Below are 27,486 nucleotides of genomic sequence, written 5' to 3' on the forward strand. Positions count from 1 at the left end.
GGAGTTTTTTGTTCTCTTTATATATTCTAGTTATTAATCCTTTGTCAGTTGCATAGTTTACAAGTAATTTCTTCCATTCTGTTGGTTACCTCTTCACTTTCCTGAGTGTTTGTTTTGTTTTGTTTTGTTTTGTTTTTTGTTTTTTTGTTTTTTTTTTTTTTTGCAGTGCAGAAGCTTCTCAATTTGATGTAATCCCATTTGTTAATTTTGGCTTTGATTGCCTGTGCCTCTGGGGTCTTTTTCAAGAACTCTTTGCCTATGCCAATGTCTTGCAGAGTTTTCCAAATGTTCTCTAATAATTTGACAGTATCAGGTCATAGATTTAGGTCTTTAATCTGTTTTGAATGTATTTTGGTGTAAGGTGTAAGGTAGGGGTCCTGCTTCATACTTCTGCATATGTAACTCCAGTTTTCCCAGCACTATTTGTTGAAGAGACTGTCCTTGCTCAAGGAATTGGTTTTACCTCCTTGGTAAAATATAAGTTGGTTGTAGATGCTTGGATTGATTTCTGGCATTTCTATTCTGTGCTATTGGTCTATCCATCTGTTTTTGTACCAGTACCAGGCTGTTTTGATTATAACTGCCTTGTAGTATATTTTAAAATCTGGTATTGGTGGTGCTTCCGGTTTTATTTTTGTTACATAAAATTGCTTTACCTATTCGAGGTCTCCTGTGCTTCCACCTGAATTTCAGCATCATTTTTTTTCTAGATCTGAGAAGAATGTCTTTGTTATTTTGATTGGTATCACACTGAATCTTTAAATTGCTTTCATAAGACTGGACATTTTGATGATATTGACTCTTCCAATCCATGAACATGGAAGTTTTTCCATTTTTTTTGTATCTTCTTATACTTTTTTCTTTAATGTTTTGTAATTCTCATCATAGAGATCTTTGACATCCTTGGTTAAATTATACCAAGGTATTTGATTTTTTGAAGCTATTGCGAATGGGATTGATTTTAGATGTTCTTTCTCAGCCATGGCATTGTCTGTGTATATAAAGGTTGTTGTTTTCTGTGTATTGATTTTACATCCTGCTACTTTACCAAACTCTTCTATGAGTTCCAATAGTCTTTTGGTGCAATCTTTTGGATCCCCTATTGTCGCTCCCCCTCTTTGTGGAGGAACGACACAGAACCCTGCGTTGTTCTTTCGTCTGCTCGGCCCTCCCCGGGTTTGCTGCTGGTTCTTCCCGGGTTGGCTACCATCCCTTCCACCTCCGTGGAAGGGCGGTTCCCCCTGCCACTTTCCCCACTTCCACGGGGGAGCGGCACACCACTGGCCGGCTCTCTCGGGGGCTGCACAGGTGTTCCTTCAGATGTTCCTGGTGCATGTTGTCTCTCTCCTCCTTTATAGTCCTCTTCCACCAATCCCAACTCTGCTACCCACACGCCGAGTACACTGCTCTCCTCCAATCAGGAGCAGGTCTTGCTGTTTATTGGTTGAACTGGAGGCAGCTGTGTAGAAGCTGTTTCCTCCTCTCCCAGCGCCATATTGTGGGAGAGCAGATGCATAGAATAAGTCTTAATTCGAGTAACTTAGTCTAGTCCAAGTTGCTCCCCACACCTATGTGTAGAATCATGTCCTCTGCAAATAAGGGTAGTTTGACTTTCTTCTTTTTTTTTTAACAGGCAGAGAGTGGACAGTGAGAGAGACAGAGAGAAAGGTCTTCCTTTTGCCGTTGGTTCACCCTCCAATGGCCACCGCGGCCAGCGCACTGCAGCCGGCGCACCACGCTGATCCAATAGCAGGAGCCAGGTACTTCTCCTGGTCTCCCATGCAGGTGCAGGGCCCAAGCACTTGGGCCATCCTCCATTGCACTCCCGGGCCATAGTAGAGAGCTGGCCTGGAAGAGGGGAACCGGGACAGAATCCAGTGCCCTGACTGTGACTAGAACCTGGTGTGCCAGCGCCGCTAGGCGGAGGATTAGCCTATTGAGCCGCGGCGCCGGCCGACTTTCTTCTTTCTAATTTGTATCCCTTTGATTTCTTTTTCTTGACTAATGGCTCTGGCTAAACTTCCAGGACTATATTGAATAGCAATGGTGAGAATGGGTATCCTTGTCTGGTTCCAAATTTCAGTGGGAATGCTTACAACTTTTCCCTACTCAATAGGATGCTGGCCATGGGTGTGTCATAAAGTGCCTTGATTGTGCTGAGGAATGTTCCTTCTATACCCAATTTGCTTAGAGTTTCATCATGAAAGGGCGTTATATTTTATCAAACACTTTCTCTACATCTATTGAGATAATCATATGGTTTTTGATCAGCAGTTTGTAATATCACATTGATTGATTTACAAATGTTGAACCATCCCTGCATACCAGGGATAAATCCTACTTGGTCCAGGTGAATGATCTTTCTGATGTGTTGTTGGATTTGATTGGCCAAAATTTTGTTGAGGATTTTTGCATCTATGTTCATCAGGGAAATTGGTCCCTAGTTCTCTTTCTCTGTTGTGTCTCTTCTGGGTTTAGCAATTAAGGTGATGCTAGCTTCATAGAAAGAATTTGGGAGAATTCCCTCCCTTTCAATTGTTTTGGATAACTTGAGAAGAATTAGAGTTAGTTCTTCTTGAAAATCTGGTAGAATTTAGCTGTGAAGCCATCTGGTCCTGGACTTTTCTTTGTTGGGAGGGCCTTTATTACTGATTCAATTTCTGCCTTGGCAATGGGTCTGTTTAGGTTTTCTATGTCTTCATGGCTGAATTTATGTAGGTTGTATGTGTCTAAGAATCTATCCATTTCTGCTGTTTCCCAGTTTGTCGGCATACAGCTCTTTTTAGTAGTTTCTGATGAATCTTTTTATTTCTGTGATGTCTGTTGTAACATTTCCTTTTTCATCTCTAATTTTATTGATTTGGGTCTTCTCTCTCCTTTTTTTGGTTAGTTGGGCCGATGGTGTATCAATTTTGTTTATTTTTTCTAAAAACCAGCTCTTCGTTTTGCTAATCTTTTGTATTTTTTGTTTCAATTTTGTATTTTTTTTAATTTTTTAAGATTTATTTATTTATTTGAAAGTCAGAGTTACTCAGAGAGAGAAGGAAAGGCGGGGGGCGGGGGTCTTCCATCCACTGGTTCACTCCCCATATGGCCTCAACGTCCAGAGCTGACCCAATCCAAACCCAGGAGCCAGGAGCTTCTTCCGGGTCTCCCATGAGGGTGCAGGGGCCCAAGGACTTGGGCCATCTTCTACTGCTTTCCCAGGCCACAGCAGAGAGCTGGATGGGAAGTGGAGCTGCTGGGTCTCAAAATGGCGCCCATATGGGATACTGGCACTGCAGGTTGCGGCTTTACCCGCTATGCCACAGCCCCGGCCCCAAATTAAATAATTTTTAATTAAGAAAGAAAACCCTGTTTCTCTACTCACATAGTACTTTGGACACCAACTGTGTGGGTTTTGCCCTGATTCTCCAGACACCACCTGGTGTCCAGCAGTTCAGCTCAGTCCTGGCACTGCCTGCCCAGTTAATGCAGACCCTGCAAATGAAGGACACTTCTGACCCGCCAGCTGTAAAGTGGGGGTGCCAGGGAGCCCCTCGTGGGTGCCATCGTTGGCCAACAGGACCACGGAAACACTTCACTGGCCCTTGCCACTCGCTAGAAGAGAGGCACCGGGCAAGCTGTGCCAGGGGAGGGAGGGTCCATGCCCTGCTCCCGCCCCGCCTCGCCCGTGCTCCAAGAGGGATTGGAAGGCACACGTGAAGCCCCTTGACCTTTGTAAGCTCCTCCCCTGACCCCAGATTTTCATCAGCAGTGGCCTAAGCCAGAAATTACTTCTGAACGTTGAGCAGAGGCCTGTGACGCAGTCGTAGCCAGAACTGTAAGGTCCTGAGGTTCTGAGGTTACGGGCAGGGCCTCCTGCAACCCAGCACAGGCTGCAGGGTAGCTCCGGCCGGCTGTGCCCTTGCTGCTTCGTCCTCCTGATGTTTGGTCAGCTGCCTGGGGCTTCATGTTGTTTGCTTGGGAGATGGAAAGTTGTTGCTCCACATGTAATTTCTTGTTTCTCCCTTTTCTTCTTCCTTTTTTTTTTTAAAAAAGAAAAGATTTATTTTATTTATTTGAAAGAGAGTTACAGAAAGAGAGAGAAAGAAAGAGAGAGAGGTCTTCCATCCAATGGTTCACTCCCCAAATGACTGCAATGGCCAGAGCTATGCTGATCTGAAGCCAGGAGCCAGGAGCTTCTCCAGGTCTCCCATGTGGGTACAGGGGCCCAAGGACTTGGGCCATCTTCTACTGCTTTCCCAGGCCACAGCAGAGAGCTGGATCAGAAGAGGAGCAGCCGGGACTAGAACCAGCACCCATATGGGATGCCGGTGCTTCAGGCCAGGGCGTTAACCAGTTGTGCCACAGTGCCGGCCCCCCCCCCCTTTTTTAATATTCTGTGCATCCCTTTGGCACCTCAGACCAGTGAGGGGACTTCCTTTTTCTCATTTACATATCTATTTTTATTCAAAAGACAGAGAAAGCTTCTATCCACTGGTTCACTCCCCAAATGCCCACAACAGCCAGGGCTGGGTCAGGCTGAAGCCAGGAGCCAGGAGCTTCTTCTGGGTCTCTGCCCTGGGTGCAGGGGCCCAAGCACTCTGCGGCTTTCCCAGGTGCATGGGCAGGGAGCCACACTTGGACGTGGGATGCTGGCTTTGCATGGTGTGGCCCAGCCTGCTGCGCCCTGACCCGGGCCCTGGCCAGGCTCTTGCTGCTGCATAACACACTCACCTGCAGGGACGCCCTGGCTCCGCGTGCACCTGGACCGGCCTGTGCTCCTTGTTTCAATTTTGTTGATTTATTTTCTAATTATCTCTTTTCTCTTACTAGTTTTGGGTCTGGTTTGCTGTTGTTTTTCTAGATCCTTGAGATGCACTGATAGCTCATTTACTAGTGCCTCTCTAATTTCTTAATGTAGGCACCAATTGCTGTAAACTTTCCTCTTAACGCTGCTTTTGCTGTATCCCATAGTTTTGATATGTTGTATTGTTGTCTTCACTTGTTTCCAGAAATTTTTTTATTTCTCTTTTGATTTATTTAATGACCTACTATTCATTCATGAGTATGTTGTTTGGTCTCCATGTTCTAGAGATTCCTGAGTTGCTGATTTTGTTGGAAAATTTTGAGTTTGTGTTTTTCTAAAAATTTCTGTATTTTGCTCTTATTTTTGACTGATAGTTTTTGTAGGTTTGGAATTCCAGGTTGTTTTACTTCAGCACATTAAAAAATATCCTTTCACCATTTTTAGTTTCAATATTTTCTCCAGAGAACTCAGCCATCAGATAAAATGCTGATTGTTGGGGAAAAGTCCTATCTTTTTTCCTGACTTGTCTTCTTCTCTCCACCTCTATATATCTCTTGATTTTCTGCAGTTTTGCCATATTTGTGCGAATGTATATTGTTGCGTGTATGCATATTTGTATTAGCTGTCGTTTGTTTGTCCAAGTTGGAGCTTCCTGTGGTTTTGAAACTGAGGATTGGCTGCTGAAGCACGCTTCCCTCTGGGAAAGACCAGCATGCAGGAAGCGCATGGGGAGGACTCTCAGGATCAGGGCAAAGGAGTAGGGAAATCAAAGAAGAGGGTTGGGTGTGGGACGACGTCGGGCTGAGATACAGCTGTAACCAGCGCCTCCTCCGTCGTCCCCTTGGGAAGCTCTGAAGCATTGTTCCGAGTTGGGGCAATGGGGCTGAGCCTTTTCCCCCTCAGCAATGACTCACCAGCTGTCCCAGGAGAGGTGTGTGCCATTGGGCAAGGCGACTGTCTTCAGCTGTGGCTATGCTGGCGAATGGCTCAGCGGCTCTCTGCCAGTTCCCAGCACTCTTAGTAATGGTGGTGGTAGGGTGGGTGGGGATGAATGCTGTGGTCCTGAGGACGAGGGCCAAAATTTGGCTGCTGCACCACAGCGTCCACTCCAGTGCTCTGCATGCCGCTCGGACCCACATGTTTAGTACATATCGCCAAAGGGCGCCTTTCAGACTCCTAGTGCACCTGTTTGTCTAGAGACGTGTACAGTAAGAAGGCCCACAGTGTGAACCACTGTGCTGCCTGAACACCTGGTTTCAAGGACTACAGCCTCTCCTTCCTCCATTGCCCAGGCCCCTCAGCCTCAGCTACGACCACTGCAGCTTTAGTGTGCTGACCTGGGGGTGGGGAGGCACCCCAGACTCCTATGTCTGAGATATCTGAACTCTGGCTCACCTGTCCTTCTCAGGTAATGATTGATACCCTCCCATCTGTTTCCCATAAAAACTAGGCAAAGAAGTACCAAGAACTACTCAGATGGATTACCTGGTGGCCAAACATGCTCTGCCCTATGAGCTAATGCCTCCAAAACCATAGAGCCCAGAGTCGTTGAGGGGAAGCACGTATCCCCAGAGTGAATAACTGGCAATGATGGGAAGGGGCCTACTTGTACATAAACCCCTTGGTCCCCAGACCTGCATATTCTACCTACTGAGGACACAGTACCATCTCCCTGGCATTCTGAAGAATGGGCTTTTCTGTCCTGGCATTTATTAAGATCATTGCTCTGCTTCACTCTGGTAGTTAAATGCTACGACTTGTCCTCTTTTCTGGAGGTCCTACCATCCCATCTCCCAGCATCAGCTCTGATCTACAGGGCAGAGACATCACACAGCTTCTTGGTTCTGGTGATCTTCCTCGGGTCTGCGTATTCCTTATGGCTGGGGCAAGTAGAGTGTCTTCAGAGCCCAGCTGTGAAACACAGCATTTGGGAAGATTTTCGGGCCTTGGGTAGCTGTTTGTTCTAGTACGCACACTTCTCTGAGCTAATTGCTCTCTCCTTCCAGTGTCTTCCATGGCAGCTATATCATTTCAGCTTCGCTCACTGTGAGTCACAGCCTTCCCCAACCTCCTAAGCATGAGCTTGGACGTGTGTTAGCCTTGTGTCTCAGGGACAGTGCTGCCATCCCTGTAGACTTTCTCTCGCTCAACTTCATGGTCTGCCCCTCCGTGATCCAGCGCTCTCCACATGTGTTTATTATCCCAGCTTCTGTTGGTTCACATTGGCTGGATGCTACTGCTCTTTAGAAATAAAGTTCCCACCTTCCTGCAACAGGCCCAGCAATTTCCCACCTAGAATGTCTTGTGATGTAATATTTTTTTTTTTTTTTTTGGCCTCATGGCCTAGAGGGGGATACAGGAGAGTGGGGAGAGGTCATGTGTTATATTGCAAGGCACAAGCTTCTGCTTTGTCTACAAGCCAGGAGGAAGAACTAGCTTTAACTGGGAGTGGTGGGTGACCTTGACAGTGACAGAGAATTCAGGGGAATCTGGAGACCCAAGATGTCCTGCAAGGTCTCAGGCTTCCAACCCATCCCAATCACAACTCGACTCTGGCGGAGTCGTCCCACCGGGTTAAGCTCGCCACTTGTGATTCAGTCTTGAACCTGATCCTCAACCCTTTCTGTTTCAGACTTCAGGAGACGAGAATCTCTTTATATGCTGCTAGATATCCACCCTCAGCCTTTCATTTTCTTTCTCCAAAGCAACAGTTTCTCTCAGCCACACACATTCAATTCCTCTCTCTTTATAGCTCCATATTGGGCCAGCACTGTGGCATAGCAGGTTAAGCTGCAGCCTGCAATGCTGGTTTCCCCTGGGAGCACTGATTTGAGTCCTGGCTACTCCATTTCCTGGTGAAGTGTCTGGAAAAGCAGAGGAGGATGGCTCAAGTACTTGGGCCCCTGCACCCATGTGCGAGACCCAGATGGAGTTTCAGGCCCCTGGCTTTGGCCTGGCCCAGTCCCAGCTGTTGCAGCCATTTGGGGTGTGAACCAGCAGATAGAAGATTCTCTCTCTCTCAATCTGCCTTTCAAATAAATAAAGAAATCTTTAATATATCTATGAACTCCATATTACCCCATCCTGACCCACCACTTATTCTTTACACTTGTATATCTTTCTTGTCCACTGTGGCAGAAACATTAACAACTGCACTGTGACCTTGTACCAGGAGCCCTCTGTGTCCCATTTCCCACCAGTGATGGTGTTATTATTGTCAGCTCAAAAGTGTCCTGCAAACAGGTGCTTTCTTGGGTCAGATTTCCTGGGAAGCAGATTCTGAGGTGGACATTGGCATATGGAAACCATTCTGGGGACCCTCTCACACTGAATAACTTGATGGGAGTGAAGGGAGAGAACTGGGCAGATGGAGAAGTGGCATGTTGAAGTCAAGGTCTCAGCTAATCCCAGGTGGAGCCCTGGAGCTTGGGCGGACCCGCAGAGTCATTGCGAATGGAGCAAGAAGGCTGGGTCCCTGTGTGCTCACTCCACGTGGATGCAGGCAGCCTCAGGAGAGGTGGAGACGCTGCATGTGCTCCATGTCACAGAAAAGTTTAAAGTCAAAGAGGAAGGGACAAATGAGGCCGTGACCTGAGTAAGAGGCATAGGCAAGGCAAGACTTTTTTTTTTTTTTTTTTTTTTTGGACAGGCAGAGTTAGACAGTGAGAGAGACAGAGACAAAGGTCTTCCTTCCATTGGTTCACCCCCCCCAAATGGCCGCTACGGCCGGTGCGCTGCACCGATCCAAAGCCAGGAGCCAGATGCTTCTCCTGGTCTCCCATGGGGTGCAGGGCCCAAGCACTTGGGCCATCCTCCACTGCCTTCCCGGGCCACAGCAGAGAGCTGGACTGGAAGAGGAGCAAGCGAGACAGAATCCAGTGCCCTGACCGGGACTAGAACCCTGGGATGCCAGTGCCGCAGGCGGAGGATTATCCTAGCAGCACCGGCCAAGACTTTTTTAAATAAAGGAGACTCTAACACTTTTTCAACTCAAGGGAAGAAATTAAAGCAAAGCGATTTTGTCAGCCATTAGGTCTTGGCCTTGCGTGGAAGATGCAATGCAGGGAGGTGATAACACAGAGGACCTTGTACTCCTCTGCCTCTGCTGAGGCTGGCCACACAATGAGAGCAAGAGCCCTGCAAACCAGGGGCCGTTCGGGAAAAGAGTTCCAGGTATGCGTGGAGGTGCATGTGTTTGAAAGTTACTCATTAAACAATCATGAGAATGACGAGGCATGCCTGGAACTCACGCCGATTTGGACATCTTGAAGGGAACCAGACCTGGAGGAGAATCTGCTTGGAGAAAACCCGCACTTCAGAAAGTCTGTTGAACTCCTTGCATCAGTATTTCCCCAACCTGTAGGACCACGTAACTTTGAATGTTTCTGGAATGCCTATTGATATGTCTCAGGGCATTCCTCAACACACAATTTGGGAAATGATAAACTAAATAATAACCTCAAAACTTCAAGCAAACTCTTACTCAGGACATTGGTTACTGATTCCTGATCATAATCAGAAAATTGAATGAAGCAGGAGGATGGCGAGAACCTCCTCATTCAACATTGTTCCAGTATGGAAACCATTGACACGAGCATCACCCATGAGGTGTAGCCTTTCCTGGGTGCTACGGACACAGAGATGACAAAAAGTGAACGTGCTGCCCCAGAGCTCGTAGCCTGCCTATGAGGGACTCACAGGGCCTATATGTAAATCTCTCTCTCTCTAAAGATTTTTATTTATTTATTTATGTGAAAGGCAGAGTTACAGAGAGGGAGAGAGAGAGAGAGAGAGAGAGAGAGAGAGAGATCTTCCATCCACTGGTTCACTCCCCCAAATGGCTGTAACGGCTGGAGCTGGGTCAATCCAAAGCCAGGAGCCAGGAGCTTCTTCCAGGTCTCCCACATAGGTGCAGGGGCCCAAGCACTTGGGCCATCTTCCATGGATTTCTGGGGCCATAAGCACAGAGCCAGATTGGCAGAAGAGCAGGGACTATAACCAGTGCCCTTTGGGATGTCAGGCAGCAGGCAGAGTTTTAGCCCACTGCGCCACAGCGCCAGCCCCTATAAGTGAATCTCACGTTGAGTAGTAGGTTCCTGAACAGGGAGGAATCCCAGGTGGCCATCCTGGAATCTGCATTTATCCAACTATGGCCCCGGGTGCTTGCCCTTCCTTAGAACAGTCAAGGCCAGCAGTGGGCTTGCGTAAGGGAATTTAGAGAATTGCAGAGGGAGGCCAGGCCTGGGGACAAGGGTTTACCTGGACTGACCCTGCTGCTCCCAGCTCATGTCCTCTTAGCCCAGGCCCATGTTTGCACAGGGCCTCTGTGAGGACCCACAAGGAGAAAAGGATCTGAAAAAAATTACGCCAACTGTAAAGCACTCCACAAAGAGGGATCTTATGACTGACTTGTTCCTTCACAAAGTACATTTCAAAGAAAGCTAAACAAACGCCCCCAAACTTTCCACTCTCAGGGCTATTTTTATTTTGTGATTTTCCAAGCCTCAAAATGAAATTGAAAAAAAAAAAAAAAAAGAACAAGAACTTTGGCGGCTGCTTTTTATATGGTAGTTTATAAGAGTCAGGATGAAATAGAAATCATGATAGCACCAAGCCCCAAGTTTACATTCTCAGAGGGAGGCCGAGAGCTGGGAGCGCTGATGACTTGAGGCAGGGCAGCTGAAATCACTAACGCCGGCCGGGCTGTAACTAGCCTGTGTAGTTTTAAGTGGTCTAATCAGCCCTGCTTTTCACAAACACAAATAAATAAAAATTGACATTACATCGGGCAACAATATGGCATGCCCTGTGCAATTAGAACCAGCTGAGTTTATGCACCCCGCGGTTTACAGAGAAGGCAGCCATGCACTGCTTGCTTGCGCTCTGGGGACAGATGTCTACGCGGCTTCTTAACGCACATGTTCCAATGCAGTGGTTCCCCACCCTTCGGGGGATCCATATGTTACAACAGCCATGCCCAGAGGCTGCGAGACTGGGGCTCCCACACACACATAGGCACAGTTTGCAAGCACACATACACCCACGGCATGCTTTGTTCTTTAGGTATTTTCTCAATTAACAGATACTAAAAGCGTGACGGCCATGACGTGGGGCTGAAGCCTCTGACGTCACCAAGGGGTTCTCGAGCTCACAAGGGTTGGGCCCCACTGTTCCCAGGTGACAAAAGCCCTGGTGTTTACTGGGATCAAGTTGGAGATGGCTCTGGCCACATGGAGAAAAGAGCGAGTTGGGTTTGAGAAGGGGCAGGGGCTGTTCCCGAGGCTCCCACACTGCACTTGCTCTTGGCGTGCAAAGCTGCTCCTGCACTATTCCTCCCCTTGCCCAGGCGCCCGCTCTCTGGTGTGTCCAGAGGGGGCGCCGCACTCTGCAGGGGGAAGTGATCTTTCTAAGATACAAATCTGAATGTGGCCCTCCCAGCTCTGGACACTGCCCACCGGCTGCACACAGACCCAGACACTTCCCAGGGCTCTCAGGGCTCTAGGCAGGCCCTTCCGTCCCCGTCCTCGCCCACCTCCCCTCCCATGCTGCTCCCTCCTGCTCTGCACTCTGGTCCCCACTCCCTGTTGTCACCGCCACCCTGGCCTCTGCATTACCCCCCTTTTACACCCTCAGCCTGGACCGCTTTCTCCCCCTGATCTTTTTCACAAGAACATCTACTCCCCCAATTTCAGATCCTGGGTTAGGTGCCACTTACCGTGGACATAGCTGCCTGTTTGAGGGTACTTCAAAGAGTTCATTGGAAAATTGGGCTTAAACGTTGTTTATAGGTGCAAATACTTTTTTGGAAATTCATGCTGGTTTTTTTTAAGATTTATTTTATTTGAAAGAGTTACAAAAAGAGAGAGAGAGAGAAAATCTTCTATCTGCTGGTTCACTCCTCCAAATGGCTGCAGGGGCTGGGGCTGGGACAGGCTGAAACCAGGAGCAGGAATTCCATCCGGGTCTCCCACATGAGTGGTAGGGGGTAGTGGTAGTGGTAGGGGCCCAAGCACTTCTTCTACTTTCCCAGGTACATTAGCAGCGAGCTGGTTTGGAAGTGGAGCAGCTGGGACTTGAACCATTGCACATATGGGCTGCAGGCATTGCAGACAGCGGCTTAACCCTCATTACCACAATGCCAGCCCAGCTCGTTTTTCATAGTAGACATTTTCCATGTCATGGGAGCAGGAAACAGGGCTGGTTCCTTGACCACCTTTCCAACCCCAGACCCTCACGAGGGCAGGGCTGAGCTTTGCTCGCTAGCGCGTGCTGCTCAAAAGGGGCTCCATGAATCACAGTTGAATGACCGTGTTCAGAGAACACCTTTCCCACCACTGAGTGCCAGGTTTAGACCCAGAGCCTCTCCATACCTCCTCTGCCACATCCCGCCACGCAGCCCACCACTGTACCACAAGCCCACTCTGTCCCACATGCTGAGACTGCCTGTGGCTCTACACAGCAAAAGCCCTCAAAGCGTGTGGCATTGGTAACAAGCTTTTGGGAAAATAGATGCTAGAATTGAGGGTAAAAACAGAAAGAAGAGAGTTGGCTCCTTGGAACAGACAGAAGAAGGAAGAAACAGCCTAAGCACCCACAGCCTCCATTCCTGGCTGTCCCTCACATTCGAGCCATTTGCTAGCCAGAAAGTCATCAGCGGGGCCGGCACCATGGCTCACTTGGTTAATCCTCTGCCTGCGGCGCCGGCATTTCATATGGGCACCAGGTTCTAGTCCCGGTTGCTCCTCTTCAGCTCTCTGCTGTGGCCCGGGAAGGCAGTGGAGGATGGCCCAACTGCTTGGGTCCCTGCACTTGCATGGGAGACCCGGAGGAAGTACCTGGCTCCTGACTTCAGATCGGCGTAGCTCTGGCCATAGCGACCATTTGGGGAGTGAACCAACAGAAGGAAGACCTTTCTCTCTGTCTCTCTCTCTCACCATCTAACAATATCTGTCAAAAAAAAAATCAGAAAGTCATCAGCATTCACTCTCAGGCCTGTCATTTCAATTCAGAGGACCAATGGGTGCAGATGGCAGCTGGTAAGCCAAATCTGTCCGATAGGTGAGGACAGGGTTCAAATGAGAACCCAGGTCTCTCAGGCCAAATTGCCTGTGCTTTTCAGGAGTCCAGGGCGCCAGGCCTGTGTGCACGCCTCCTGGTAGACGTTGTGCCAAATCCAGAGGCAGCATGTGTGCCCCTCAGCTGGAGACTGCCTCGCTAAATATGTATGGTTTCCTGGCTTGCAAAGCAAATATTGACTCAAAGCCCACAGGGCGTGGCGGGTAAGTTCCTGACAGCCCCAAGCGGTTTCTAATGCACTTATCAATTCTTTTTAATTTGTTTGTTAGTGGTCTGTACTAAAAAAACCATAGTCTCTCCCTACAATCCCTAAACTTGATTTTCTGACAAGTCCAGGAGCAATATCAACTGAGCTTGGAGTCCATGCTCCACGTAAGTGCAGAGCTTCAGGCAAATCAACCTGCTGCTCCCTGGGAAAGGGGCAGAAGGCAGAAGGCAAAATGAGTGGCTCCCAGCACAACATCACGTGGAAAATCACCGTGGGAAGCCACTGAAGGAGGCCAGGGTCGCAGGCTGGGAGAGGAACTCACAGGAGGAGAGAATGAGCAGAGCCAGTAGACTTAGCCAACACCCTGCACAGAAGCAGTGGGCAGGCAGCTCAGGTAGGAGCTGACACCTGCCACAACCCAGACTGTATACCTATAGTGGCAGTTCCTTCTTAGTTAGGGTGGCTGTTATCCCATGTTAGTAACAGAGCAGTGAGGCTGTCCATCTATGTGTTTACTACAATCGAAGAAGCATACTTGTAGCTGTAATACTTGCTCAGTTAGGATGAATTTTTTGTGGTCCATGAGATTCTCCAAGGTAGGTGAGTGGAACTGGGGAATCTGTATTCCCCCTTTGTCTTTCCCAGATGGATGCCCTGGGACCACCCTCTACAGGGTCTGGTTATAGTCTTGTCTCTAATAGTGGGTAACCTTCAGCAACTCAGCTCTGAACTTCAGTTTCTATTTCTGTGTAATGTGGCTAATGATAACTTCCTACCTACTTCACTTAATATTGACAACAGATCAAATTAAAGGTCAAGTCCAAGATCTATCTACTCTGTATTTGTTAAAGGCCCACTGAGGGCCATTTCAGGAACTGAGCAGACAGCAGGGGACAAAACAAATTGCTGGCTTTACAGAGCTTGCATTCCAGTGGGGGAGAAAGCCGATGATTACCAAAAAGTGAGCAATAGGTCTAGTACTGAGTTCTCAATAGAAGAATTTCCATGAGCAAGGAACGGAGTATGGCAGAAGTGGGTCGCTGTTTTCTAAGAGTGATCAGCAAGGGGCTGTCGGGTAAGTGAGGAGGAAGGTCCCAGAGGAGGAGGAGTGGGAACAGAGGCTCTGAGTAGTAATGCTTAGAGCTTTCAAGTAGAAAGACCAGGGAGGGTGGAGCAGAGTGGGTGAGGTGGGTGGGGAAGGATGGATTCAAGAAGGAAGGATGAGGTCCCCAAAAGGCAGCCTGCCTGATCTCCCTGGGGGCACCCAGAAAGGCGATGCAGAGATTCTGCTCTGTCACAGGCATGCAACTGGAGTCTTGCACAAGCCAAGGGTTCCCCAGACCACAGCAAATGCCACCCCAAGTTGACTCAGGAATGCAGAATGCTTCTGGTCGGCCACGAACATGTTCGTGCTCACACCAGCTCAGCCCATGTCGACCACACAAGTTGTGCCTGACTTTTAGCGCCCCCCACACACACACCAGGCCTGTGACACGGAATAGCCCATCACAGAACTGGACATGAAATCAGACATAGTGGATGTAGACATGGAGGGGGGGGGGGGGGCTAGCCATGACTGCCCGTATGCAGGAGCAGAGTTTGGTTCTCCATGCAGAGTTCACCAGGCATTCCCAGGCTTGATCCCCTGCCTGTTCATTCTTCCCAAGAATCCTAGAATAAGTCCTTTGAGCTTGGGTCTTGATCATAGCCTGAAAGTGGTTGGAACCCCTGTCATACTTGCTGGAGAACCATACAGACCAGGGCAGTACAGCAGGAGCCCATGTCGGTGGGCACACCACTCTGGGTGGGTGCTATAGGTGATGCAATGGGCTGGTCCAGGGCCCCAGTATGTCAAGGGAAGACTTAAGGCTGGCTGCAAGAGTACGGAGTAGGGCTTGGGGGAAAGGCAGGGGGAACATTTGTATTAAATACCACTACTTTCTGAGCAGTGGGTTAGACTCTCTCCAAGCACAATCTCATTAAATCCTCATGAACATGCAAAAGAGGAAACTGAGGCCCAGAGAGGCTGCCTGAACTGCCCAAGGACGTACAGCATCCAGAACTCAGACACCAAAGTGTGAGCCATGACTACTACTTTGAAATGAGTCACTTTGTCACGCAACAGGACCTAGTTAGGCAGCTGAGGCAAGTCCTCCCCCTCATCTCAGGAGTCAGGAATGATGACCAAGTCTGCAGATAGACTGGGGGTTCAGACAGGGGTGTCCATGTTCCCTGATGGCTGCCCTGAGCTGGTCTTTGGAAGAAGATGCTCGTCTCCTTGCCATCATCATTCTCAGCCTTCTGTCACCCGTGCAGAGCTTCTGGCATGGGGACCCCCTACCCTCTTGGCTGGCACCTGGCACCCTGCTGCCCAGCCTGCCGCTGCTGCCCTGTGCCAGGCTGAGTGAGTCAAAGATGTGAGCCGCAGCCCTGTGTCTCCCGCGAGTCTGAAACACTGACTTGTTCTACAAACTCTGGGCCTCTGCCTCCTCCTTCCTTCTCGGGCTTGCTGGCACTCATGCGCATTCACAGGCACCCTTGCTCATGCAATATCATCTGCAAATATGGGAATCTCTGCACCAGCCACACACTGTTGATAGCTCTGTGGTTGTTTATAAAAATAACCCTGGCATTCTCTGCCCGCCATGGTTCCACGTCATGCTCTACTTGCGGGCGGGCTTTGCCAGCCTGATAAGCAACTCTTCATTCGCCCTTTCTTTGCCCTTTAGGGAAGTTATGGCTCATGTTGCCAGCTTTCCTTCCCTTACTAGAGTTCACGCTAGCCTTTAAAGGTCCTGGGGAAAATTAATCCCAGGCCTGGGTTTTAAACATTCTCTGTAGAACAATTGAAGCGGTGGAACCTTGTGTCGTTAGTTTGATTAGGAACTATTTACCTTCAGCAGGGGCCAGGTAGCTCAGTCAGTGACTTGTTGGTTTTGGTACTGGCTAGTTTAACAAGAGGCTGGGTTGCTTTGGAAAAGCTCTGCTTAGCACAATCATAAGCTAGGAATCTCATCTTTGGATTGAAATTGCAGTTGGGTCATGCACTTGCTGGCTGATTAGCTAGACTTCTTACAGCGCTGGTCTTCGGAAGACCCTGATCTATGTCTGCATCACTCTGCCAAGGTTTGCTTCAGGCCTAACTGCAGGTACAGAGATGCTCAATGGATCCCTGACCTCATGTAGGCTATGAGGTCCTTGTCATCTTTGAACCTCCAGTGGGGCGCTGGTGGAGACAATAGTGGTGATGAGCAAATGAGATCGCACTCCACCTGGTGTTTATTCAACAGTGCTTACTGGGCACTCACTCTCCTCCAGGCACTGTGCTAGGCACTGGGGTGTGCACAAGACAGTGCCATGCCCACTTGGATGACCCTTCCCTGCCTTCCTTGCGGTTAGGAGAAGTCACATCACTCACTCCACGTTCACAGCCCTTCTCCCTCCTGGCTCTTTTTGGTAACTCTAAGTGGAGGAGTCCCCCCTCTTCTACTCTCAGCCATCTGTGTCCCCTCTAAATTCTCCTCTTTGGCAAACAGATCCATTACTATGATTCCTACCACTGATAAATAACATATAGTGAATACCAACTGGATGCTGCTGAGTGCATCACACGCGTTAGCTCACTAACTCCAACAAGAATCCAGTGAACTTGGTGGTGTGATACCCTCATCCTCCAGACAAGGAGGTCAAGGCAAAAAGCAGGAGGAAGCACCTGTGCAAGGCCACACAGCTGGCAAGGGGTGGAGCTAGATGAGGCCAGTGCATGCCCACAGTGCCAATTTTTACTTCTGTGAAAGGTGTCCCCTTCCTGTGGTCAGCAGCAGCCGCATTGCGGAGTGGTTGGCTTTGGCAAGCAGAGGGGGCCTTGAACTCCACATGCACCCTAGCCAAGCCCCCTTAGCCAAGCCCCCTCATGCCGGGCACAATGTGTAGGAGCACACGAGGTGCTGGTGGAGCCAGGATGCTGACCCTGGCCTCTCTGACTGCAGACACGTTATACCTCCCCAGTCCCCCAGGCCCCCACCTCACAGCACGTTGGGAAGATTAAAACTAAACAGATCGTGGATGTATAGCGCTTGGCTGGGAGTCTGGCGTGTGAGAAGTACATGATATAAGGTAGTCACTGTTATTGTCACTATTATTCATATCACGGTTCTCCTCCACTTCCAAAACTTCAACAAACTCATTCATCAAATATTTAATGATCTCGCACTTGCCAAGCAGTAAGCGAGGGGCTGAGGTGCAAAGATGAATAAGACGCTCTTCCTGCTTCACTGGATTGAAAACCTACTAGGTGAGAAAGCTGCCCAAATAATGAGCTAAAATAGAGAGCAACAGGTGCAATTACAAGGGTGGCGCCCAGTGTTACGTAAGCACAAGGGAGAGAACATTGTGCCAGTGGGGCAGGGGCAGGAACTGAGCTTCAGAGGGGAAGGGGCATCTTAACAGTGTGAATCGTTCCATGCAGATCAGTCGAGACCACTAGGAGGGACAATCTGGAGAGGAAAAACTGAATGAACATAAGCGTGGAGGTGGGAAAGTGCATGGTGTGTGTGGCCACGAGTTTGCCCTTGGCAATGAGAAGTCACTGAAAGTATCCAAACAGGACTGGATCAGATCTTGGTTTTGAAAATAAAGCCCTGGTATCTAGAACAGTGTTTTGCACACAGTAGGTGCTTAGCAAACATTTGACGGATGAACACATGGATGTAAGTATACCACAGTGGAAGAGTGGATGAATGACTGAAGGGAACCTTGCTTCCGGGTGTAAGCTTGCCCAGGAATTTCCAAGTCCTCTGGGCTTGGGTAGACATGTGTGCTTGCATACTGATTTTCATCCGCTGTGCAATACCTTGGCTTTAGATTGAAAATGTTGGCCCTGAAAGAATCCCTGAAGAGGAATTATTTCTGTTTGACCCTGGCAATGCAGAACTGAAGCCCAGAGACCCACGTGGCTTGTTCAAGTAATTGGTCTCACGGCCTAGGCACAGTTTTGGCTGCTGCAGTGTTAGTTTAAGGATCTGGCTGAGTTTCTGACTTGGGCAGGTGCTCCATTAAGGATTCTGTGTTCTCTTGGGCACACCTCTCTTATTCCTCCTCTGTGCCTTGTTTGCATGTCTGGATTCCTGCTAGGAGACTGCTTCTGTATTCTTTCTAAAGACTGTCCATTTTCAAGGCCCCTTTCCTCCAGGAAGCCTCCCCTGACTACACTGGCACAAAGTGATCATCTCTGCTACTCACTAACAGTAGTTCTTGAATACTCAATATGTACCAAGAATCACACTCAGCAATTTACTTTCTTTGTTCCTCACCCGTGATAATTCTTACAACAGCTCTGTAAAATATAAGCCGTTGTTGTCCAAAGTTTATAGGGAAGGGAACTGAGGCACCATTATGTGCTGAGAGTTAATCACGCCCCAGGCAGTGAGCTCACTGCTTCTGATGGATTACACAGAGTAGCCTCACAACAGCCCCACTCAGTCGGTACTGTTATTTCAATTTCCGTTTGATTGAGAAGAAAACTGAGACTCAGAGAAGTGAATTTTTCCCACATTCCCATGGAGGTTAGGTGCCAGTGTCAGGGGCAAACCCAGCACTGTGTCCCTGGGGTCCCCCCGACAGTTCCCAGTGAGGGTGATGAGCGTCCTGACGTAGCCCTGCAGCACAGGCAGACCAGGTGCCAGGCGCCTGCAAACCCCACACTCCATGCCCCGTCTGACAATCGTACATGTCCTTGAATATGCCCATGGTTGTATAACTCAGCAACACACAGCTACATTGCAGAAGCAGTGATTGAAGATACCAGTTACTCTTCAAACCTTATCACGTGCATTTCAGAATAAGGTCTTAAATATATTGCCATGTGTTCAAATTAAACACACATACACGTAACAGCTTGAAATGTGGATTCTGTCTTGAAGGCCGATTGTCTACTTTGAAGACCCCTCCCACCCAGTCTCTAATGGCATCAATAGTTGCCCTATAAATACTTCTGATCAATTGGTCCATAAAGACACATTATACCTTAACACTGAGGAATATTTTTGCTAGGCTATTGCTCCCCCCAGATTCTTGTTATTTTTGCCTAAATCCCACTGATTTTACACTGGACCTGATTTCTTTATGTGCACTTCCTCCCTAACTAATATAACGGCCTACTCCCTGAGAACAGACTGTAAAGTTTTGAAACTGATTTCTACAAGAGGAAAAAAAAACACACACACAACAAAGAAGATTTTATTGCCAGACTTTACTTTTCCAGTTCCTGCACAAGGTTAGATTATTTCCTGTAGGTTTCCTTCGTCTAGGACCCGCTTTAATCCATTGTGTTGTCGCCCCCTACTGGTGGCAAAGGGAAGGTGACTTGCTCTGTCAGGTGACTTTTTGCCGGGGAAAATCAGGGATGCCTTTGCTGCTAAGAACCTTTACTTTGCATAGTGAATGTTCCAGCCAGAGGGACGTGTGCTCCACCCAATATTCTCAGAGGTCTCTGGGATAGTGATACTGCAACTCCTAGCTTTCCCTGTGCCTCAAGCACAGCCCACAACGTCATCTGTATCAGTTCCTGAGGCATTCCATTTGGTTCCATCTTTGTTTCCTCTGCATTTTGCACAGAGACATAGTAGGCACTCAATAAGTGCTCATTGGATGCACGTGTGCATACATTAATGCCAACATGAAAAGAAGGAAGGGGGAGGGAGGGAGGGAGGCTAGCAGCCTTCTGTCTGCCCCTCACCTGGTTTACAGAATCATTTAATATCATCAAGTACTTCAGAACTTTCATCAGCAGATTCTAAAGCCAAGGGAATAACTTTTTGTCTCCTTCTCCCTTAGATTTTCAAGCCTGGCATTGTTTAAATCGGCATCATTAGGCTCTAGACTCTCAGTCTGTGCTTCTCACTGTTTTCTTTGAAGTCCTCAGTAACAGCAGGACAGCTGGAGCAGTTCTCTTTACTGGAAGGCAGGCTAAAGGGAACAATCTGTGCTAGCCGAGGTGGACCACCTCTGCAGGTTGTGCTGTCCCCGCTTCTGCGAGGGGAATGCTTGCTGTGGATGCCTGGGGCGGGGGCAGTGGGAAGACTGCACAAGGCCTCCTTCTCCTGGTCTCCTGGCAGCCACAGACCTGGCGTGTGACCCAAGATCAGCCAGTGGAACTTGTCCTCGATGCAGACTCACAAGAGGATGGTGAAAAATGAATGGTTAGAATTCCTGTTATGAAAGTAGTGACGGGGGTGCGGGTAGATGGCGCATCAGCCCAAGCACGAGTGGCCGTGTCGACATCAGGAGGCAGGGGCTGCGACACAGCCCCTTCCAGACCATGGCAGTTGGGCTTCGAGCTCCTTGGCCCTGTGGGGCTGTCTTGGTTCCAGCGACTCCAAGTGTGGTCCTCCAGACATTCTGGAAACCCTGAGACTTCCAATCAAGTCCTCTTTTAACTCAAGGGAACCAAAATCAGTTTCTGTGACTTCATCTGAAAAAAATGTTAATGAAAAGTGATCAAAGAGAGAGAATGAAACGGGGAAGAGAGGAAGGGAGGGAGAAGGAGAGGGGAAACTAAGGAGGAGAGGAGAGAGGGGTGAGAAGGCAAAAAACCCGGAGTCCTTTCTGGTAAGCAAAAAGGGGCCTAGCATGTGCTCAAGGCACAGGAGACACGCAACAAAGTTGGGCCAAAGGCAACTTGCTTTATAAAAATAAAGGTAACACAGGAGTCTTGTTTGGCAGTCTCCTTAACTGATCCCTGTCTCAGCTCTAGGAGTCAGATCAGCCACTCAAAGTGTGTGGTCTGTGGGCCAGCAGGAAACATCTGGGAACCAATAGAAACATGGGTCTCCAGCTCCCCATTGCATCTACTGAGTCGCTGTGTGCTTCCACCAGTTCCCCAGTGAGTCCCAAACACACTGAGAAGCATAGGGCAGAGATGTGGGTTCTGTTACTCTCTCAAGTCTCTGATTTTGGTGGTGGTGGTGGGGGGGGGGGTGGCGGGATCTGTTCAATGATACTAATCCAAATCCTAAGACAAAACTCATATGTGGGGAGAAGCAACCAATTCCATCCGATTCAACCTAAATAATCGCTTTCGGGATTCAACAAAATTTTCCACAGAAAGCATCGCCACAGTGCTGGCACACAGGTGACATCAGTAAATCTGTTTCCAGTCTTGGTTGTAGCAGAATTTTTTTTTCAATTCAAGTTTTACGTGCTCAGAACATTGGAAGTCACCTCCAATATCTCTTGGGGAGACAGGGAAAAGGTGATGAGTTTTGACTTAGGGAAGCTCCTGGTGATTCAGTTTAATTCAGCATCGTGCCCCATGCATCTGCTCTGCTCCAGCGCCTGTGCCAGGTGCTGGGGATACCGAGGGAAGCCCACCCAGAGTCCCTGCAGCTCCATGTGTTCAGCGTTTAACTTGCAGACACCACGGAAAGTCATTTGCGATCATTCTCTCATTTCATTCTCACAAGGTCTCAAGATGGGCTTTAGCTCGCTGTGTAAACAAGAGAGCTAAGCTGCGGGTTTAGCAAATGTCCCAGGCCAGCAGCCAGTACATGATGAAAGCAGGCTTAGAACCTAGATGAGGTTAGGCAACCAGTGTGTCTGACCACCACAGTATGTCAATATGGTGCATTGGAAGCTTCCAGAAGGCAACAGAGCTTGGATACCTTCTTTCTCTCCCCCACCTTGTCCCTTCCAGCACCACCCCATCACAGTCCTTCTGACTGCAATCCTAATTTCATAAACCATGCCCCCCACTCTCAGTGGCTTGCTTCTCCAGTGAGGGACTACGTTTGATTCTGTTCTCGGGTGCAAGCCCAGTGCTCTGACAGCTCTCCCTGGACATGTGTGGAAAGCAGTCTGGCCTTTGGGGAGTATCTTCTTCCCTCTCCAGCTTCACTTTCAGAACTTCTTAGAGTTTTCAAGCTTTATTCAACTCCATCACAATGTAGACCCAAGACCCAAAGTCAACATTGTCTTAGAAGCTGTCTCCAAAAGCCCAGGGCACCGAGAAGTTCTGTACTGGGGAGTCCTGCCGTGGTATGCTGCTCCCGTGGGTTAGCTCATGTGGCTTTGCTATGGCCACTAAAACGAATGCATTCACTTAGTGGAAAACTACAGAGTACCTGCTAGGGCCAGGCCCTGCGCTAGAGGCTGATTCCACAGCAACTACTGTCCTGTCCCCTCAGGTCTTCCCATCTCAAGATAAGCTGGCCCTAAAGACTCTCAGCATCTGAGTCTCTTTGTGTTTGCATCTTTTTCTGCTTCGTTTTGTTTTCAGCAGTGAGACCCTGCTTTGCCCAAGTGCAAGGCTAGACAGACAGGTCCTAGAACTAACACTTCCGGCTGCCTCTCTCCACGGCCAAGAATCTTACACTAGCTCCTGGTTTCCCCAGTGGGGCCAAGCTCCGACTCTTCACAATCGTAAGGAGATGAAGCACATTCTTACTGGCTGCCTTCCCATCCCTGTCTCCCCTCTCCTCCCAAAGCTGCCCAAAATCACCTTCTAAAGAAACCACTTGCACTTGATCTGAGGCCAGGAGTCTGACTCTGAAGAAACCCCAATCCAGGCAAGCTGTGTACGAAGCTCACGTGAGAATTTCAACAGATTGGGAGTCTCACAACAACACAGCAGAAATTGGTCTGGGCCAGCAAGTGGTTTTATTCCCACCGACAGGTGTCCTCTCCCTCACTGGGAGCAGGACCTGCTTGTATTTTGCACTGCTAGGACCCTTCTCAGGGTCTTGCAGGGGTCAAGGCAAGGAGGGGCCATGAAGCTTGGGCTTCATTAACCTCATGGTACATCTACCTCTAACAGGTTACCCTCATGGGAGATGTACTTCTGCCTGCTCATAAGACTGGGTTTACTCTCATTAAATGCCATCTATTCTTGCATATGGACCTGTAGAACCTCAGGACTGAAACATCCTACAGAAAGTATCCATCAGGGGGCTGGCGCTGTGGCACAGCTGGTTAACGCACTGGCCTGAAGCACCAGCATCCCATATGGGCACCAGTTCTAGTCCTGGCTGCCCCTCTTCCAATCCAGCTCTCTGCTATGACCTGGGAAAGCAGTGGAAGATGACCCAAGTCCTTGGGCTCCTGCACCCATGTGGGAGACCTGGAAGAAGCACCTGGCTCCTGGCTTCGGATCAGCACAGCTCTGACCGTTGAGGCCAGTTGGGGAGTGAACCAGCAGATGGAAGACCTATCTCTCTCTCTCTCTCTCTCTCTCTCTCTCTCTCTCTCTTCTCAGATTAATAATTTCAATTTTTTCTCTTTAAAATGGTAATGTGTGGGGCCAGCACCATGGCACACTAGGTTAAACCTCTGCCTGCGGCACCGGCATCCCCTATTGGCACTGGTTCTAGTCCCAGTTGCTCCTCTTCCAGTCCAGCTCTCTGCTGTGGCCTGGGAAAGTAGTGGAGGATGACCCAAGTGCTTGGGCCCTGCACCCATGTGGGAGACCAGGAAGAAGCACCCGGCTCCTGGCTTCAGATTGGCATAGCACCAGCTGAAGCGGCCATTAAGGGAGTGAACCAACGGAAGGAAGACCTTTGTTTCTGTCTCTCCCTCTCACTATCTGTAACTCTACCTGTCAAACAAATAAATAAAATCTTTAAAAGAAATGATAATGTCTACCCTTCCTGCTCATTTCACATGTGGGTAGAACAAGGAGTAAAGTGCTTTAGTCAAGGTCCCGCAGACTGGAATACTTACAGCCTGACAGGCAAATGAATTCCATAAGCGAGAACCCACCTTGGAAATGTTAAGTGCAGTATGCAAATCTCAGTTATGCTTTTATAAATGGAGACTATCCATCTAAATGAGAATTTATAGATTTAAGTGGAACAGCATAATGAGAACATACATAATGTACACACGCAGTTGGGAATCGCTTTAATAATATTTTCCAAGTACATGGCAGGGAATGCTTCTTAAATTGCTTTGAAATTGTCTGCTGCAGTTGAATCATTTAGGCCTCCAACAACTATTACGCATTATCTTAGTCTGGATGGCCCTGAAAGCAGAGCCCGGGACAGTGATTTTGGATGTGCATAGTTTATGTGGGAGGCGAGCCAGAGAGCGGGAGGGAGGGGATGGGAGAGTAAGATGGAGAAGGAGGAGCAGTGCACAGAGATGTGAGCCAGCTACTACTGTGGGCACCCCGCTTCACTTCTGCAGAGACGCCCTGAGAAACAGCGTGGGACACACCCAGAGCAGTGCTGCCTTCTACCCATGAGCACCCACCTTCCAATTGCTGAAGGGTGTCCCAAGGGCCGTGAGCTCCTCAGCTCATCTAAGCTGCACCTGTGCGCTACCCTTCTCTTCATCTCCCATCACCTTCCCTTCCCATTCTTTCCCCTCTTTTTTCTTTCCAAAAACTTCAAAGAAAGCTCAACGAGCAGTCCACCCACAGCCTGCCACAGTTGCAGCTGAACTCAGTAGGCCACGGGGATGCGACATGGGACATCAAGACCGCTTGCTGCAGGTATCAGCTGTGGACCAGGAGCTGGGGCATCTGGCTGAGCCATGTGCATACATCTCACAGCCACATGTTCGTCATTCTGCAAACGCCTGTCACACACCCACCATGGCCCTGGCGTTATCTTAGGAACCAGATATCAAGTGCTGAACACAGCGGAGCTTGTTTCTTATGAAGTTTATGCTTTTGTGAGCAGGAGGCGATAAAGAAAGAAATGAACAAATAGAAATGCAGCGGGCTTGTCTGCTAGCGGTAGATCTTCCTCCTGCTGACCACAGCCACCCACTAACACCACAGTGACTAAGTCGCTACTCGTCGGGGAGAGCGTCTGTGAGGAGGTGGCATTCGCATGGCTCTGGACGTCCAGGGGACACTCAGGGGGTGAAGGGGACTCTAGAAAGAGGGGGAGCTCAGGTGCAGTCAGGCCTGGAAGCCTACAGGAGAGGATGGAAGAGCAGGGAGGCTGCGGAGTGGGAGGGTGGCATTGAAAGGTTACTGGGGGTGAGGTCCCGGGGCTTTCTGAGCCTGGCCTCATTGTTTGGGTTGAAGTCTAAATGCGTGTGAAGCCGCTGAAGGGTGTTGAAAGCGGAAGGATGTGTTATAACTCAAGGTTTGTTAAAGAAGTTATTTGGAGGCAGAGTTACAGAGAGGGGGAGAGACAGAGAGAGAGGTCTTCCGTCTGCTGGCTTGTTCCCCCATGGGGAGCCAGGCCAAAGCAAGGAGCCAGGAGCCTCTTCCGGATCTCCCGTGTGGGCGCAGGAGCCCAAGTCTTGAGTCATCTGCTGCTGCTTTCCTGGGCACATTAGCAGGGGATGGGATTGGAAGTGGAGCAGCCGGGACGCAAACCAATGCTCATGTGGAATGCCAGTGTGTCAGGCAGCGACTTAACCCCCTGCGCCACAATGCTGGCCCCATGATTTAGTTTGTAAGAGTGCATTTGGGCCGGCGCCACGGCTCACTAGGCTAATCCTCCGCCTTGCGGCGCTGGCACACTGGGTTCTAGTCCTGGTCGGGGCGCCGGATTCTGTCCCGGTTGCCCCTCTTCCAGGCCAGCTCTCTGCTGTGGCCAGGGAGTGCAGTGGAGGATGGCCCAAGAGCTTGGGCCCTGCACCCCATGGGAGACCAGGAGACGCACCTGGCTCCTGGCTTTGGATTAGCGCGGTGCGCTGGCCGCAGTGCGCTGGCTGCGGCGGCCATTGGAGGGTGAACCAACAGCAAAGGAAGACCTTTCTCTCTGTCTCTCTCTCTCACTGTCCACTCTGCCTGTCCAAAAAAAAAAAAAAGTGCATTTGTGCTGCTGTCAGGATGGTGGGGGTGAGGCAGGAGTGGCAGCAGCAGAAGCCTTGAATGAAAGCCACCAGTGACATCTGGGCTGGGAGGCCGGTGCCCAGAACTAGGGGGTGACAGAGGTGGTGAATTCACGATGTGATGCTGAGAGGGCGTGGAAGACACTCGCAGGTGCGTCGGATGGAAGCACTAGGATGACTCTGATGTTCTTAGCGCAAGTATCCAGGCTCCTAGGGGTTATTCCGTGAGATCAAGATGGGGAAAACCATGTGTACTAGTCTGGGTTCTCCAGAAAGACTGATTGCACATATGGGTTCTATTTAACACATGTATACTAAATAAGTGTGTGTGTGATGGGGGGGGGGGGGAGAGCATGCTCGCAGTTGTCAGGCTAGAGACTGAAGCTTAGCTGTTGTCATCGTTCCGAAGTGGGGAGTGGGAGTGAGGGCATGAATTTTTTATTACAGGCTCTTTCCTCATACCTAGAGAAACATACTACGTACAGGCCTGCATAAGGTGCACAAAATGATAGTTTTATTTAAAAGATGAGAATGCAAACACTACCTCCCCCCCCCACACACACACATGAGCATGGGTTGCCCATCCAGAGAAATGCCCATCAAGAGTGGGCTATGGGCCCAAAAAGAGAAAGGGGTGTGGGTAAGGAAAACAGAGATAGAGTACCCCGGCACCTACTCCAGTCATGGTCTCCAGCGGAAGAGAGAACTCCTCCCAGTTCTTTGTCTCTTTCATGAGGGGGCTGCCTCTACAGGCGTCAGGCAGTCTGGGAGTTTTATGATATCCCACACATTCCAGGTGGATCTTTTTTTTTTAACTTTTATTTAATGAATATAAATTTCCAAAGTACGATTTATGGATTACAATGGCTTCCCCCCCATACCGTCCCTCCCACCCACAACCCTCCCCTTTCCCACTCCCTCTCCCCTTCCATTCACATCAAGATTCATTTTCGATTATCTTAATATACAGAAGATCAGCTTAGTATACATTAAGTAAGGATTTCAACAGTTTGCTCCCACACAGAAACATAAAGTGAAAAATAATAGATGATTTTTTTTAAATGATGATGAAATCAGATCAGACCTATTGTCATGTTTAATCCCAGTGAGAGTCAAGTTGGGAGTTGATAATTTCTTTCCTTTTTTTTTTTTTTTTTTTTTACAGAGGATCAGTTTAGTATGCATTAAGTAAAGATTTCAACAGTTTGCACCCCCATAGAAACACAAAGTGAAATATATTGTTTGAGTACTCATTATAGCATTAAATCTCAATGCACAGCACATTAAGGACAGAGATCCTACATGAGGAGTAAGTGCACAGTGACTCCTGTTGTTGACTTTACCAATTGACACTCCTGTCTATGGCATCAGTAATCTCCCTATGCTCCAGTCATGAGTTTCCAAGGCTATGGAAGCCCTCTGAGTTCTCCGATTCTTATCTTGTTTAGACAAGGTCATAGTCAAAGTGGAGGTTCTCTCCTCCCTTCAGAGAAAGGTACCTCCTTCTTTGAAGACCTGTTCTTTCCACTGGGATCTCACTCACAGAGATCTTTTGCCAGAGTGTCTTGGCTTTCCATACCTGAAATACTCTCATGGGCTTTTCAGCCAGATCCGAATGCCTTTA

Source organism: Oryctolagus cuniculus, chromosome 7, assembly GCF_964237555.1.
Source record: "Oryctolagus cuniculus chromosome 7, mOryCun1.1, whole genome shotgun sequence".
NCBI lineage: Eukaryota > Metazoa > Chordata > Mammalia > Lagomorpha > Leporidae > Oryctolagus > Oryctolagus cuniculus.